The sequence below is a fragment of the Acomys minous genome, assembly GCF_964271855.1.
Source record: "Acomys minous genome assembly, chromosome: 11".
NCBI classification, from domain to species: Eukaryota; Metazoa; Chordata; class Mammalia; order Rodentia; family Muridae; genus Acomys; species Acomys minous.
The window spans coordinates 30,704,823-30,720,575 of NC_140492.1; the positions used below are offsets into that span (position 1 = coordinate 30,704,823).

The window sequence follows — 15,753 nt, forward strand, 5'->3', positions numbered from 1 at the left end:
TTATGGATAACAGAAAGGAAAAGGAAAGCTGAAGTGGCTCCTACTAGGAAGCAAGTGGCCCAGGGTCTTTCAAACACCACCAAGTGGTGAAAACTCAACTCTGAACAATAAGCGAAAAGCCCAGTTTTAACACTTAACCCCTGAAGAGAAGATTTAAAGTCTTCATGAAAGTCCTTTGGCTGGTGGTGCTCTGGTGAATATGATACAAGGAGAGAGAAAATACCTCTCATTGTAGCCAGTTTCAAACTGCTCCTGTAAAGCTGCTGAAAAGGCTCAGGATGAAACATGCCCAGCGACTCCCTTGAGCCAGCAAGAGCCAGAAAACGACTGTAATAATCTTTGTGCCACTTTTTCTATGGCTACCCAGGTCTATGGAGGCAATCTGAAGCTGATAAAAGATGCCTTGTGGTTACAGAAATGCACTTTTGTGCCTAAAATAACAAGCACACCAGTGAGGGGTGGATTTTTCATTTTTATATGGAGTGAGGAGTCATGTTGGTGCCAAAGATTGACCTCAGGTATGTCCAACTTGGCAGTGGCTAACTTTACTCACTGGGTTGTCCTGTCAACCCAGCTTTCACTTCTAAAATGACTGAGCACTATAGGATCAGGGTTCTCCTTGAAACCCAGTACTACCACCCACTGTATGCCTTTGGCATAGGTATTTAGCTAGTTATTTTTTTCTTGGTCATAAAAGATATAAATATTTGGAATGTGGACCATGTTTTGAGATATGCATTTAGGTTGCTAAGCAAACCTAATTAATATATGATTTACCTGACATAATTATTGGGGGTGAGGATATTTAAAATCTAGCCATAATCAAATATGCAATACATTATTACCTGCTACAATGCCCATGCTATATAATAAGTAGTTCTGTGGAACCTATTGCTCCTGTCTCACGGAAATGCTGTGTCCTTGGACAGATCACTTTATTAGCCCTCCATGCCATCTTTGTAATCACTATTCTACTCTGTTTTGATGAGTCCTACATTCCTATACCTAATTGATTCATGGATAAGACTCTAAGATATCAGAAAGATTTATCAAGCATCATGTAATGATTTAAAATATGAGAATATCTGGCATATAAATAGACTATAAATTATCTTTGCTTTGGCTTCTGTATTACTCATTTCTTTCTTTCTTCCTGTCCTGACTCTTCAGAAATTTGTAATGAGGTCAGAAGATGGAGCCCAATTAGGAAAGAGATTACTATGAGTTCAGTGTTTGTACACCTGTGCAGCCACCTTAATGACTCCATTATGTAGGAGTGATAGTTGCAGAGAGATGCAGGCACTTGGGAGGAACACTATTACAAAATGTGCTTTTCTTTCTACTGAAGTGTCAAAATAAGAAAAAAGGATTGAAACATGTGTGACCAGGCAGTCACCTTCCTGACTTGATTCCGCCACATCAACCTGCAGCCTCCAAGACTGAGGAAAACCAAGTCAGGGATTGCAGAAGAGACATGAACTGGTCTGTGCAATCTGCCACAAGAAGACTGTTCTGGAAAAGGTAGAAATAGTGAACTATAGGAACCCATGAGATAAAACAGCTTTTGGTGTGTAAGAAACAAGGAAGGTGTATAAGCCTGACTTTTGACATGGTGTATGAAGTATTTTGAAGAAGATAACCATATTTAAGACATTTAGAATGAAGCAAATTCTTTATGATTTTTTAAAGTTAAGACTGAATGCAGTTTTATCAGCAAACACACTAAAGTAGTTGGGTACCCCTAACCAATAGAATCATATTGTCTAAAATTTTCTGTTTAGTTATCATTTTTGAAGATGCATACACTATAGCAGTTGCTTTGCAGACAAACCCAAAACAACAGTGAAGAGAAAACATGGCCCTTCTTCACAGAAGAATGATCTAAGTTATACAAATTATCTCTCAAGACATTGAAACCCTTGGACAAGAAGAATAATATGATAATAGATATACTTTCCTACCATTATAACTGCCATTAATTCAAATTCATAACTTACCATATGCCTCAGCAAAATTAGAAATCACTGATGCCCACAGACACCAAAGAACTGTCCTTTGTGATGCATGTTCATTGCCCTAGCAGCTTTCCTTATTAAAGCAAGCATGATGCCTGCAAGATTTCAATGATCCAGAGAAAGTACGCTGTCCTTTCTAATATGCAAAACATTAGGTAATGATCATGTTTTCATTAAAGAGTAAGTTACCCTACTAAGTGCTATGAAATGCATTACCTTGAATTATCGCCTCAGTTCCACTTGCAGATAATCTGCTGGAATCCGAAACATGACAGGAAGCCATGATTAAGAAAAAGATAAATTTGCTAACAAGCAACTGCAATCAAGAAGGAGGGCTTAGCTGGAGCATCTGGGGGATATATCACTCCCCTCTAGTGGTTATTATTAAAATCACCATTGTCCCCCCCCCAAACAATCATTAACTCCCACCCTGCACTATCCCGGGGCAGCTTGCGGCTATAACGTCACTCACACAATTTCTCCAGTTCTTTTCAATTACTTTCTTTGATAAATCTCTCTTGATCTTTTTGACATTTAAACTCTTGTTTTCATACTTTACATAATTTGATTTCAGTTTTATAGTACTGGGAAACCAGTGGGGTGTGATAAAGCAAGAGAATGGAGGAGTGATGGAATCTAGTGTCTTTCACTCAATGTTGGAACTCTTCACTTTCCTTCTCCTTTTCCAACTTCATGTCTAGACTAGATTCATTTGCGATTCTGACTTTCTCAGTGCAGGACGTCTTGGCAATCACATCCTATACAAAATCTTCTCAGAGGCTTTTTTTCCCCCTGTGTTTCTGTGACTCTTATTTGTACATTTATGGTTAAATTTATTGCAAGTATGTACTGATCATGTATGAAAAATATCTCACCTTTTTCACTATGCCATAGGCTTCTGAATGGCAGAGAATATGCCTATGACCCTATGTAATGAGTGAATAAAACAAACTCTAAAAAAACAAACAAATGCAGAAACTTAATAAATGCTGACTCACTCTTAGTAATGTCTTGGTTGAGTCTCTAAGATTCTGTGTGTGTGTGTGTCTGTGTGTGTGTGTGTATGGTTTTTTGTTTTTTGTTTTTGAGTTTGTTACTGTTGTTATTAAAGGACAGAAAGCTTAATGACAATTAACTTTATTTTTCAATAATATAGCACTGTATAAAGTAGACGTGTTCTGATGGTTCAGCAGTAGTTGAGGTCTGTAAATGAATCAAAGCTAAAAATAGTAAAAACAAAAGAACAACTAATATATTGGCTCTGAATTATCTTCTTATAAAGCGAGACAGGGAGTCAGAGCACTGGCAATGTTACGGATTAGGTAAGGACATGTTTGTTCTGGCAAGCTACTTCTTTTGTATGAGGATTATAACAGAGAGAACTTCATAATCATGCTGTAAAGCTGGCTAGTTGGGGAAATTTGGCCGTCATCTTTATAATGTAGATTGCTCAGGAGCCCATATAAACAGCTTAGTATCTACTTGGTGATATGGATAGATAGCTCCACCGTTATTTTTAGCCTGGTGTTCTGCTGTAGAAGCTTAGTCTAAAACCATGCCCACCTTTAAGTTTAATAATTTATCTCAAAATGGAAGGTAATAATTTTTACATCACTTTTTTACTTGAAATCATATAATGTTTTGCTTTACAACAAAACAAAATTGATTGCAAAGTTATTTTTGTCAGCAAAGATTTTATGCACATTAAGTAGACTAATTAGACATTATGGGCCTGTTGCTTTGCTGAACTTTCAAATTGCCAAACGTGCTTTTGGGTGGGTGTGTTGCACATACATGCATGTATACACACACACACATACACACATACACACACACACACACACACACACACACACACATACTGAATGGAATGAAATGAAATGTGATAAATTAAATCAAGCTCTCCCATGCTTTTACCTTTACTAATTCCTATATTTCCGAAGAGATAAGAAAAATATCATCCTTGCTAGTTTGGTGATCACACATTTGAATGCTATCAAGGACATGGATACTTTATTTAATGTGATAGCTTTCTGAAGCATTGCCTATCATTATTATTAAGTTAAGTTTTACATTCCTGAAAGCTAAGACACAAATTTGTATACGGTATAATGATACAGTCACTCAAAAATATCTTTGATATCGACAGAGACTTGCTGACTATTTATAAGCAAGATAGAAAGCAAGAGAAAATGTGTGTCCTACAAAAAAAAATAATAATCAATCCTTCTTTCTAATCACATCCCAAAATTCCTCCACACAAGGATTTGCATGTTAACTAGCAAAGCTTTGTGAATTCCCAGTGCTGTACCAGTTGAGAAAGATTCACTTGCCACAGTGCTGAGAGCCCTGGCTCTGACTGTGAACTAAGCAATGCTTTTTACATGATTCTACACACTGAAAATCATCACAGCTGTGTGTGGCCAGAGCAGGGCTTGTCCTTTATGGCTAGCAGCTTTTCCAGTGATGTTACTCTCAGTGACATGCAGGAAGTTTAAACACAAGAAGGTAAATAAACCAAAAGGTAAAGGTACCAATGTGCTTTAAATGTGTGCCAATGCTCTTATCACTCACCGATTTTGCAAATGCTGCCTTGATATTCTTGCTCATGTTGCTGATGTATGCTAAATAAAGCACAGCTCTGTCAAATTCAGGAGAGTTGAGAGAAAGGTATTCATCGTCAGAGTTGGAACTGTCAAGCAAAAACTCATCAGAACCTTCAGAAATGGCACTCTACTTTTCCAGGCGTCCAAAAAGTCAGCCAGTCTCCAAGAAGGAGAGTACTTGAGGCTTATTCTTGGTTGTGCTAGAGAAATCTACAAATATGGTCAAGCTGTAGGGTGACTGCATAGATCAGTTGCTGCTCATTTGAAGAGCTCGCAAAGATAGACACTGGCGAAAACATCAAGTATCGATCGCAGTGAACAGGTCACACCTTGTGAAGAACTCACTTAATAGATCTGGAAAGCTTCAGGTGTGGTTTTATTGACATTATTGATATAAGTAGACTGTGAGTTTTTGGTAGCAACTTCAAAGTCATTTCCCTCTGTAGCTCTTGCTTTATCTTAGCTGGGTTTAACCAGTTACATCAGCAATATTCATGGGAAATGTGGTTGTACTATACACCACGGCCCCTTTCCTTTTATTATGCCATAAACATAACTGTTTATAATGTGACTGTTATTTCTATAGAATGACATGTATTATAGATGGTAGATGATAGATTATATAGACAGATAACAAATAGATGATAGATAGATAGATAGATAGATAGACAGACAGACAGATAGACAGACACCAGGTACTGTGATTTGGAGGTTATTTTAAGTACACAGCAGGAACTTCATAGGTTACAGACAAACTTGACAGTACTTTAAATAACTAACTTGAATGTTCATGGGTTTTGGTATGCACTGTTGGTCCTGTAACAAATCTCCTTGGATACCAAGAAATAAGCGCAACTCTTCCTGACTGGAATGTACTAAAGGAAGAAAGACAACTGAGACACTTCATGAGCCTCCTGTTTGACCTGGCAAGGTTACACGTTTCCTAGGCATGTGGAAACCCTAGAAATAACCCCATATTTGACCCTTCTCATCAGCAGACCACTGAGGGAGGTGGTAGCACCAAAACTAAGGCATTTCCAACAGCAAGGCAGCTGGGAGAAAAAGCGCAAGGGAGACTGCCTCAGGTCTAAGTATCTTCCTAGAGACTCTTGTCCACAGACTGAGCCTGAAGTGGTAGCATTTTTTAAGGCTCCCTGATACCACATTTCAGATCTCCACACTTCTTCCCTGTCCCTACCTCTATGTTACTATGCTTTTCTGTTCATGTGTCCCACAGGCACCATCTACAGCCTACAAGTAAGTCTGAATCCAGTGAGAATAAAGCCTAGAGCACATTTCAGGAGACATTTACTCTCAGGGTTGTGCGAGGGCCTCTCTAAACTTTGTGACTTGGGCCATGAGTTTTCATCACAGCACAGCAGACATCAGCAGGCAGGAACAAATAGTACACCTAAGCAGACTTACAACCCTCCCCTTAAGCTCTTCAAGAACTTGACTAACTTCAACAAAAAATTAACTGGGGAAATTATAAACTTGTGTATTGGCTACTTTCTGTTTTGTAACTTGAGCATGAAATTCCAGCATGTGAAACAATAAAGTTTATTTCCACATTTGACTACTGTAACTACCTCAGTGAATTGTCCTAGGTGATCACAGTTTTATTTCATTAAATTACACTACATAAGAAATAATAATAATATACTTACTAGTCAAATGACATGAAAGTTTGGGGAATATGTCGCATCATAAGAAGTTCCTTTTAAACTTTAATTTGTGTGATGTTATTCATTTTCCTAAATCTAGTATGTATACAAGCATTTAAATTTTTTTCTAAAGATTCTATTTTATTTGTTGGGCATATACATTTATATTATTACACATAAATAAAAAATTACATACAGCAAGAAGAACCATGAAACAATCAGGGATTATATGAATGTTATACTCATGGTGTTTTGGCTAATTGTATTTGGTAACCTTGTAGAAAACATCTTTCCTATCTTAGTGAGTCCAAAATTCTGAATGAGAATCAATATCATATCTCATCTCTGTCAACTTAAAACATTTATCTAGACCTAAAAACAACTTCACCCCTAAACAACTAAGGTTAATTGTAAGACTAAATTATGTGGTTTTTAACCCCATCAGAGACTTGGGAAGGAATGAAACCTAATTACATGAATGATCAGAACTGCAGATTAGCAGCTTTCAATATGAGAAAAAAAAAATGACAGAGATGGTTGCCTGAACAGTCGCTCAAACGCTCTATAACACTGGAGCATCTTCTTCAGCCTTCTGGCCCAATATATCCCACAGACATATTTGTGAGGCAGGAACTATTGAGGACATGCTTACCTTGTCTTGGCAAAGTTTGGCAGTCGACTCTGCTTGTATCCAAGCTTGTCCATTTTTAGTCAGAACTCTGCCTATGGCAGAAATGAGGATGTTTTGACCAGTGATTGGTCTGCCATATTTGAAAGGAGGTTCTTTGATGTTCATCATCTTCTTGAGGTAGGCTGGGTGTTGCCAAGAGTTAACCTGTCTTGTTGTCAAAGAATCTTTAAAATATTATAAGCATCTTTAACTGCCATATTCTGTAGGTCTCTGATGCTTTGAAGACCTTATCTAACTATTTTACATTATCTATCTATAGATCATATCTATCTGTTAAATCTAGGATATATATTCTTGTTATAAAAATTGACTGGTAGTTGGCATGACCATGATTTGATCAACTAACAAATATCTTGTATTACTTAATTATCCTAAACAGCCTGCAATAGCACTTCAAGGTATTGGAAATAAGCTTTGTACTATGACTGAGTTGTATGGGTTCAATACCTCATATTAGAGTAGAAATATATATAATATGTATGGAGAATGATCTTGAATTTGAGTTCTATACCAATGTATCAAAATTAAACTTACTTTGTGTTAATATACAAAATTCTAACCAATGAATTAAAAATAACCTTATTTGTTAGTAACAAATAAGGCCTTAGGTTGAAGAGTAGATTAAATAATATAATTTTTATCCTATCATCCCTATGTATTTCTATATCCCCTCTTCTTTCTTTTCAATCCCTATCTCCATATCTATGAAAGAAGGATAAAGGAAAAGAGAGATATCCCTATATCCAGCCTCATTTTCTGTCTGAATAAAACCAATGATAACATATAAGCAACTCCCAATAAAAGTAAGCATCTGTAGCTCAAGAGAGCAAACAAAAACCTATCCAACCTCTCTGAGGGGAAATGGAGCATCATTCTCTTAAGGTTTCTTTCGCCTGATTTGGGGTGAATAGTACCTTTGTAGGGGCCTGAACAAAATCGGGGAACATGGTTAATCAAGCCAGGAATAGCAGTTGTGGTCCACTTTCTAAATGTTGAGGAATTCCAAGCTTAATAGTAGTCCTGTGTGGGACAGTCTGAAAGCATTCGAATTTTTCATCAAAGTGGTAGAAAATGTTATTATTTCTTGGCTTAGTTCTTGAATATCTATATAACCAATCATAGTATCTTTTGCTTATTTTCATACTCAAAATCAAACCTGTGTGTAGGCTTTACCTTTTTCAAACTTACTTTATTTGGGGTTCTTTAAATGCTCATACCTCCGTTCTAACCCACCTACCCTAGATAGGAAATAAAGGATGTTCATGAAAACAGGGGAAGCAGACCTTGTTGAATTCAGTTCCTGAAAGCGATTCCCCTGGCATAGTCATCAGGATCTCAGCAGGCCCGAAATTCCACCAAAGTTGCTGCTGGAACGTGGAAGAAAAGCCAGAACCCAGAACTCTAAAGCATTCTCTGGAGCAGTCTCTCTAAGGAGCCTCTGGAAGTAGAGCAATAAATAGCCAAACAATACCAAGACCCCAAAAGTCCCAACCTTCTATTGTGGGCTCGTGTATATGTATCTCCTCTCAGAGTCTGTACTAGGATATTTTCAGCTGGCAAAAGCCAAGCCCCACTCCCCAAGGAGTGGTTCGAGTTCTAAGTAGATAAACATCACCTGTTCTCTCACAAGTCTGTTTCCCATCCCACACTTGGGATCAAAACAAAAACCTGTTTAAATCCACTACGCCAGTGTATATACCATCTACATTTGATGCTCCCCAAGACCAGCTCCAGGAATGGCGAAGAGGAGAGAAGCGAGGTAGCTCTGCAGTAGGGAGAATTGAGCAGGCGGTGAATGGCTGGTTAAGGGAAACAAACCGTTGGTTGAACAACTAGCTAGAGGAACCAGTTGTTGAGAGGTTGAGGAATGGAGGAAAAAGAAATACTCAAAGACTCAGGTATATGTGGTACAAGCTAAAGGTCTTAAAGCCCTGGAGAACTTTTCTGTCTTCATTTCTGACTCACTTGCTGTCTGTCTGTCCAACTATCTTATTGCTTGCTGTTACCCATCTTTCTACCTCCTTTCTTGCTGGTCCTCATCTTTCTAATTTTCTTCTTGATTGCTGTTACCCATCTACCTATCTCTCCTGCCATTCCCCATCTATCCATCTCTCTTGCTGTTCCCCATCCGTCTCTCTCGTTTACTCTCTCATGTCTGTCATGTGCTTTCCCTCTCTCCTTGGGCCAACCCCAGTGTTTAATTGAAATGAAGTTCAATTTTTTTCATTACAGATTACACCATGTTTTTTTTTTGTCATCATTACAATCACTAGGGCAATCCAAAATCAACAGAGTAACAAGGAAATACAAAAGTTCTGTAACCTACAACAAAGCATAAAACAAAAATCAATTTTCAAGCAATGGTCAACATGACCTGATCGTTATTTTTTAAATAATACACAGGACAGTTTAATCATAAAATTCCCCAGGCTAAAGCCAATGTGTTTACAAGGTGGTCATAGCAACATAGTTTGAGCTAAATGTTCTCTAAAGAAAAAAAACTTGACCTATTTCCAGTTCCAAAGCAAGAGGTGTCTTATCCAAGCCTAAACTAACTGTCTCTATTGTAAAATTTCTATAAAGCGTGATGTTCCAAGCCCACCTTCTATTGCTCTTAAAGCAGATTCTAAAGAAACTTTTCGACGGCTAATAGTATCTAGCCAGGTACTGCTATGTCAAGGTCTTAGCTTTCTTTCATGCAGGTTCTGCTTGGGTGCTCACAATCAGAGCAAAAAACTTTATCATTGTCTCAAGCCTTTGACCAGATGCCCTCCTTCAACACTCTCTGTGGGGGAAAAAAAAGTTTTCCCTGTATGAATTTCCTAAGGGCTGAGAAATAGAGAGAAAAAACAGTTTTAGGAGAAATAGCAGATTTCTAAACAACACTACACCTGGACCATACATAATATTTTTATGGCAGTGGTGATCAGCCAGAGATCTTTGGAACTTTGTCAAGCAACACCTGAACATCTGCTCTGGATGTCTAGAGATCATGCTGGACAGTCGGAGGTCTCTGGAACTTTGTCAAGCAAAGCCTCTACAACCTAACCTCATGTCTGTGAAATACATTCATGGAAAAAGGCTAGAACTTTTAGTAAACTGAATCATGTTAATTATTCTGCCTTTGATTGTCTCTTCTTGTTTGGCTATTCTTCAGTATCATCATGATGCAATTTGTTTGTTTGTTTTTCATTAATTCATTCAGTTACTCATTTTGCATCCTGATTGTGACCCTCCTCTCCTCCCAGTCCTAACATCACACCCCCTCCCTCCACAGTATCTTTCATTCTTCTCAGAGAAGGAGAGACACCCTCCTCCATGGGTACCAACCCACCATGGCACATCAAGTTGCAAGCAGGCCTAGGCATATCATGATGAAAATTTTAATTAGTATTATATTTACATTATTACCAACTCAGAGGAATGGCTAAGATTTATAGACTTGAAAAGCTATATTTATTATCCATTTAGGTATTGTGAAGTTTGTTTGCATACTAACTCAGGTTTGATTTAATTTAATTTAATTTAATTTAAAACTGTAATTTAAATTTAACTCAAAATATAGCAAGTGTGACTAAGTCAAAATTCATTGTAAGCATTTATGGCTATGTGCAATAAACTAATTGTCTTATGATTGAAGATAATATCTATGTGTTTATTATATTTTTTACTTCTCAAATTGATATTATATTTCACTTTAAAGGATGTTTATTGGAAAGGACAAAGAAGGCAACAATTTATTGTGGGTGGAAAATTTTCAGGAGAATAAAAAGGAAATTGTTTCTTTTTGTTGTTTGTTTGTGTGTATATTTAATTTTAGAGGAAGCTGAGTTGAGATGGAGTTGGATTGTAAACAGCTCACTCATTTCTTACAAGATCAGGAAGTGAAATGAGGATGGAAACTAGCAGTTGAACCCTCCACACCATGGTAAGCATTCGCAGAAGTAAATTAGGGGGGAAGCTATGAATTGCTGGAGAATGAGGAATAAAAACTAGCAGATCAAGAAACCAGAGCGAATTGACAGGAAAGGGGCGAGAAGAGCTGTGAGGCCTGCCTATTCATTAATGGGTTCTATTACAGTTTTAAAAAGCATGAGAAGGAAATATAAATACTTTATTCTGAGTCAAATGTGAGTTTTCCAAAGACTCAAGTGATGTTGAATGACATATTTCACCATACAAGCTCACCATGTTCTGTGAACTTGTAAAATACCAGAGAACAAAGCCACACAAACAAAGCCATACATACAAAGTCATAATTCAATATCTTATTGATCTCACTGGTAGGAGCCTCAAGTGGGCAGGTCAATGCAAAATGGGGTCTCTTCCACAGGTCTCAGGTGTCATCTTTGGCTCCTTATACTCATAGTTAGGGTTGTTGTAACCTATAGGGCAGCTGGACTTAGTTGTACATTTCTGGAAGTTTACACAACAGTCATGAGAATGTTAAACCAGACACAAAAGTTAAGATACACAGGTGTTTGGGAGCTTAACAATAGCCGAGATCATTCTGAATCTCTACTTGCAACATTTCTTCACTACATAGCTGTGATGTTCTGCTTCTCCAAAGTTAATCAGTCTTACACGATCTTTGATACAAATGCAAAGGACAGGGAATGTGGCTCAGTGATAGTGTGCTTTCCATGGATGTAAAAACCCTGACTTCCATACCAAGCATAGCAAAAAAGTAAAAATAGATAAACAAGTACTTTTGTTTTTAAAAAATTGCAAAGGGAAGCCAGGAATGGTAACGCACACCTGTAATCCCAGCTCTAGGGGCGGCAGAAGCAGGCAGTTCTCTGTGAGTTCAAGGCCAGCCTGGACAACAAAGTGAGTCCAGGACACCCAAGACTATATAGAGAAACCCTGTCTCGAAAAAGAAAACACCAAACAACCAAAAAAATTACAATGGGGCTGGAAAGACGGCTCTACAGCTACCAGTGTTTACTCTTCTTGTAGAGGACAAAAATTTGGTTTGCAGAACCCACATCACATGGCTCACAACTGCCTGTAACTCCAGATCAAGAATATCAGAGACCTTTACACACACACACACACATACACACACACACACACACACACTTAAAAATAAATATTTAAAAAGTTTTTAATAGTATATTAAAATATGCTTTAGAAAGAGAGGTGGCTCATATCTGTAACCCCAGGACTTAGGGGCTTGGGACAAGAGAATTGACTTGAGATTAAAACCAGCTGGGGCTACATAGTGAGTCCAAATGAGTCTGGTTTACAGAGGGAGTTCCCACTTCCAAAAATACGAGAAAATGAAGTAGATGGGGCTCCATCCAAGAACCTCAGGTTACTGTTCAATTTCAGTAGTCTTTAACAGTAAACAAAAACACGTCAGCTGGAGCCTATCAGAAGAAAATGGGAGAAACTTGGAAATGAGGCTATGGGAACATTTGGGTGAATGGACATAAAGAGTGTGTATATTTTGTGAAATATTTATAGAAGATGAAAAGTGACAGCATACAGTGTGAGGAAGAAAGACTACTGAAAATTTAATTTAAGAGTCATCAATAATAATCATGATTTAGAAACTGTTAGTTTGACATCATTTTGAAAGATGATAGTTACCCCTGGTGGAATTAAATCTCAATTATAGTTCATAGCTCATATCCTCACAGGACTTTTCAAACAACTGCACTAAACCCAGCCATGTATGTGTTGCTCATGTTGCATACTGCACATTGTAAAGAGATGATTCAGAGCCTCTCTAATGTACAGCCAGTGCAACCTCTTTACACCGCCTGTAAATCTAAATGTGCATTAGAATTCTAGCCTCATGGCACATCCTTAGCTTGGGAAGCAGTAGAGTTTAGGAGTCCTATTGTTCAGGTCTGTTAGACACCCTGATGGATGATGTTATTCAAATCAAATAAGCTTTTCAGTATCTGTTGTATTTATTAGCAAAATAGTGAAGAGAACATTCACCTACCAAACCATACACAGTTGTCTGGATTCACTGAATAATTCTTTGTAAAAAAAAAAAAAGTTTTATGTATGTGTGTATTACATTACATTATAGCAAGATCTCACAATATAGTTCAGGATAGCCAAGAACTCAGTATGTCACCTAGGCTGGCCTTGAATGGGAGTTAGAGATTTATTAAGCCATATCTACAATTATGTACATTATTATTAATTATATAATAATAATAATAATAATAATAATAATAATAATAATAATAATAATAGTGCTTCCAGGAGTGGGGGATTCCCTTCTCTGAGAAGAAGAGGAGGAGAGAATGAGGGAAGTGGGGAGGGTGAGATTGGGAGGAGAGGAGGGAAAGGGCTGCAATCAGGATGTAAAGTAAGTAAATAAACTAATTAAAGAAAAAAAACCAGTTCATTTGAATCCAAGGGCCACAGATGGCCCTGGTTAAAGCAAATATGTCACAAAACAAAAGCAAAGTCACGAATCTCAGAAAGCATCTGCTAGCAAAAGGAGGGGGGTGGGGTTGTAGAGAAGGTGTGGGAGATAAGAGTGGGCCAAGTAGAGAGTAACCGTAATACACTATATACGTGTATGAAATCGTCAAATAACAAAAATTAACTTAAAAATTAGTGCAACCTTAGAATATTCACGCTGTCCTGTACATATTTTAATACATGCCATATTATGTAAACTCACATTACACTTAAATGATGTCTACTCAAGTGGATGGCCATATTGTGTTGTCTGTGACAAATATCTTCAACAGTTTCCACCATCACAGTTCTAGATAACAAATTTGGAAAAGCCCAGTGGGCAGCATTCTCCTTGAGACAGTTTACACACATTTTCCTTTTCATACTGCGTTGCTCCTCATTGTGGCAGATATGATGTTCCTGATTCTAGAAGGTCCTGTGCAGCCGGCCTCTCATCTTACCTCATGTCCAAAGACCTCTGCATGTTGGACACTTGAGTTCATTTTCCACTCTCTCACTTCATTCTCCACACTGAAGTTTTCCTAATTGGACTAATGGTTATAAATTAAAAATGGAGATATCCATGAGATTTATACCTCCATCCCTCAAGCTGTCAAAACTTCTGGACTTATATATTAAAACATATAGGCAGCTCCTTTTGTATGTCTAATCAATACATCCAAATAAATATGTACCAAATCAACTTCTCCGTCTTCCATCTCAACTCTTTATTGCTCAAAATTAAGCACAATTTTTGCCACTTGTTTCTCTGCTTCCTGAACCTTCAGCCCGTCAGCAAGGCCCAGTGGTGTTGCACCAATGTACATTGCCCATCACCTTTATAAAGTATCTACTTGGACCTCTGGCCCCTATTTCAACTTTATCTCACAAAACATACATATGTTCCCTTGTAGAACACAACCCTCTAACAAATCACATTTGTCTTTTAATCTATTCTCACTCTCTTGCTCCTAAAGAATGGTTTTGGGTTCTCTTTTCAGATCCATGCCTAGATAAGTATAAATATACAATGAAAAACTCAGTAAAAGTGGTAAATGAGTGAATGTATAGCTTTAACAAAATTCCTCAAACAGAAACAGGCCTGGAACCTGTGGGGACTCAGGCTTGCAACTGTGTGTGGCTATCAGTGGGCTAGCTGAGGAGGTGTATGCAGGTGTTTTAGCAAATAGATTCCATGTTTGTAAAACACACTGTTATCCACTGTTGTTGTTGTTGTTGTTGCTGCGACTGCTACAAATGGCCTGTTATATTGATTCAAATAAGCCAGTCTGCCTGTTGTCACTGAAAAGTTAGCTGTATAGAAGCAAGTGCATTGGTCAGCAAAGCAAGGCAGTGCCTTTGCTTCTGTTTTGAGCTATCCACTCTAATCACCCTTCTGAAATCTAATGCTTGGAGATATTTTTTGTTGTTTCCCCCAACACTGAAACAATGATGTTCAGATTCATAATAGTGAGCAGTATAAGTATCAACACCTCAAATGATTTCAAATTGTGTCATGGCAAGAGAAGGTGAAAATCTGTCACAGTATTAGATCCACTATCCTTCTGAGTTGCTTCTTGTTTGCCCAAACAACTAACTATTTGACCCTTAGACATAATAAATGAACTCTCTGGTGTAATTTACATCTCTCAGCAGAAAAGTGGAATCTCTTTTACAACTCAAAGTACTGTTTGAAATATTTAAATGATTTTAAATTATAGTTCTCAGAAACAATCTTGCTTGACCAGTCATGAATTTGTAGCCCGCTGTGTTAGTTGGTCCTACAACAAGTTAATGACAAAAAAAAATGAGCTATAGTAATATTTTGGTTTCTTGCTACTGCATCTAATGATTACTAAAACGCATCTCATTATTTCCAGGCGAGATTTATTCTCGTGACAGTTGCTCCTCCTCTCATATTTTCTATGCTGTTGACAGCTCCTTCTTGCATCCATTCTTTCATGCCAGAAGAGTCACTCCTTAATGCCTGCTTTGCTTCATGTCATATATCAAATGAGTCACTGCATCCTCTCAGTTCTGCATACAAAGTGTCCCTGGCATCCAATCTCCTTGTTTTAGCATCATATCTTCATGTTCAGGTGGAGGACATTTAGCCTCAAAGAGGTACATAGTCTTGGCTTCTGAATGCATTTTCCTCTGATGTAAAACCAGAGAGGGGTCAGCCCAGAGGCAGGTCCCAACGTCTTGTCTCTGAAAGGTACTGGGAAATGGACATAGTCATCTTGTTGATGTGTACTGGGCCACAGGGGAACTACTTGTGGTCGGGGATGCAAGCAAAAAAGAATTAGCTGGTGATGCCAGGCAGGCAGAGGTTTGGGTTTCTCCTT

The 15,753-nt window shown here is 37.8% G+C and overlaps 1 protein-coding gene across 3 annotated transcripts in view; it reads left to right on the forward strand.

The window, feature by feature from the left end:
• The window catches only part of HTR1F (5-hydroxytryptamine receptor 1F), a 133,335-nt gene that overhangs the window by 14,640 nt on the left and 102,942 nt on the right, over nucleotides 1-15,753 (forward strand). For 2 of the 3 annotated variants that reach the window (XM_084800366.1, XM_084800368.1), the window contains exon 2: nucleotides 10,797-10,904. The gene's annotated coding sequence lies outside the window, so the exon portion shown is untranslated. Of the gene's footprint in view, nucleotides 1-10,741; nucleotides 10,905-15,753 lie in introns of those variants that run through there. The other variant, XM_084800367.1, reaches the window with a different exon arrangement.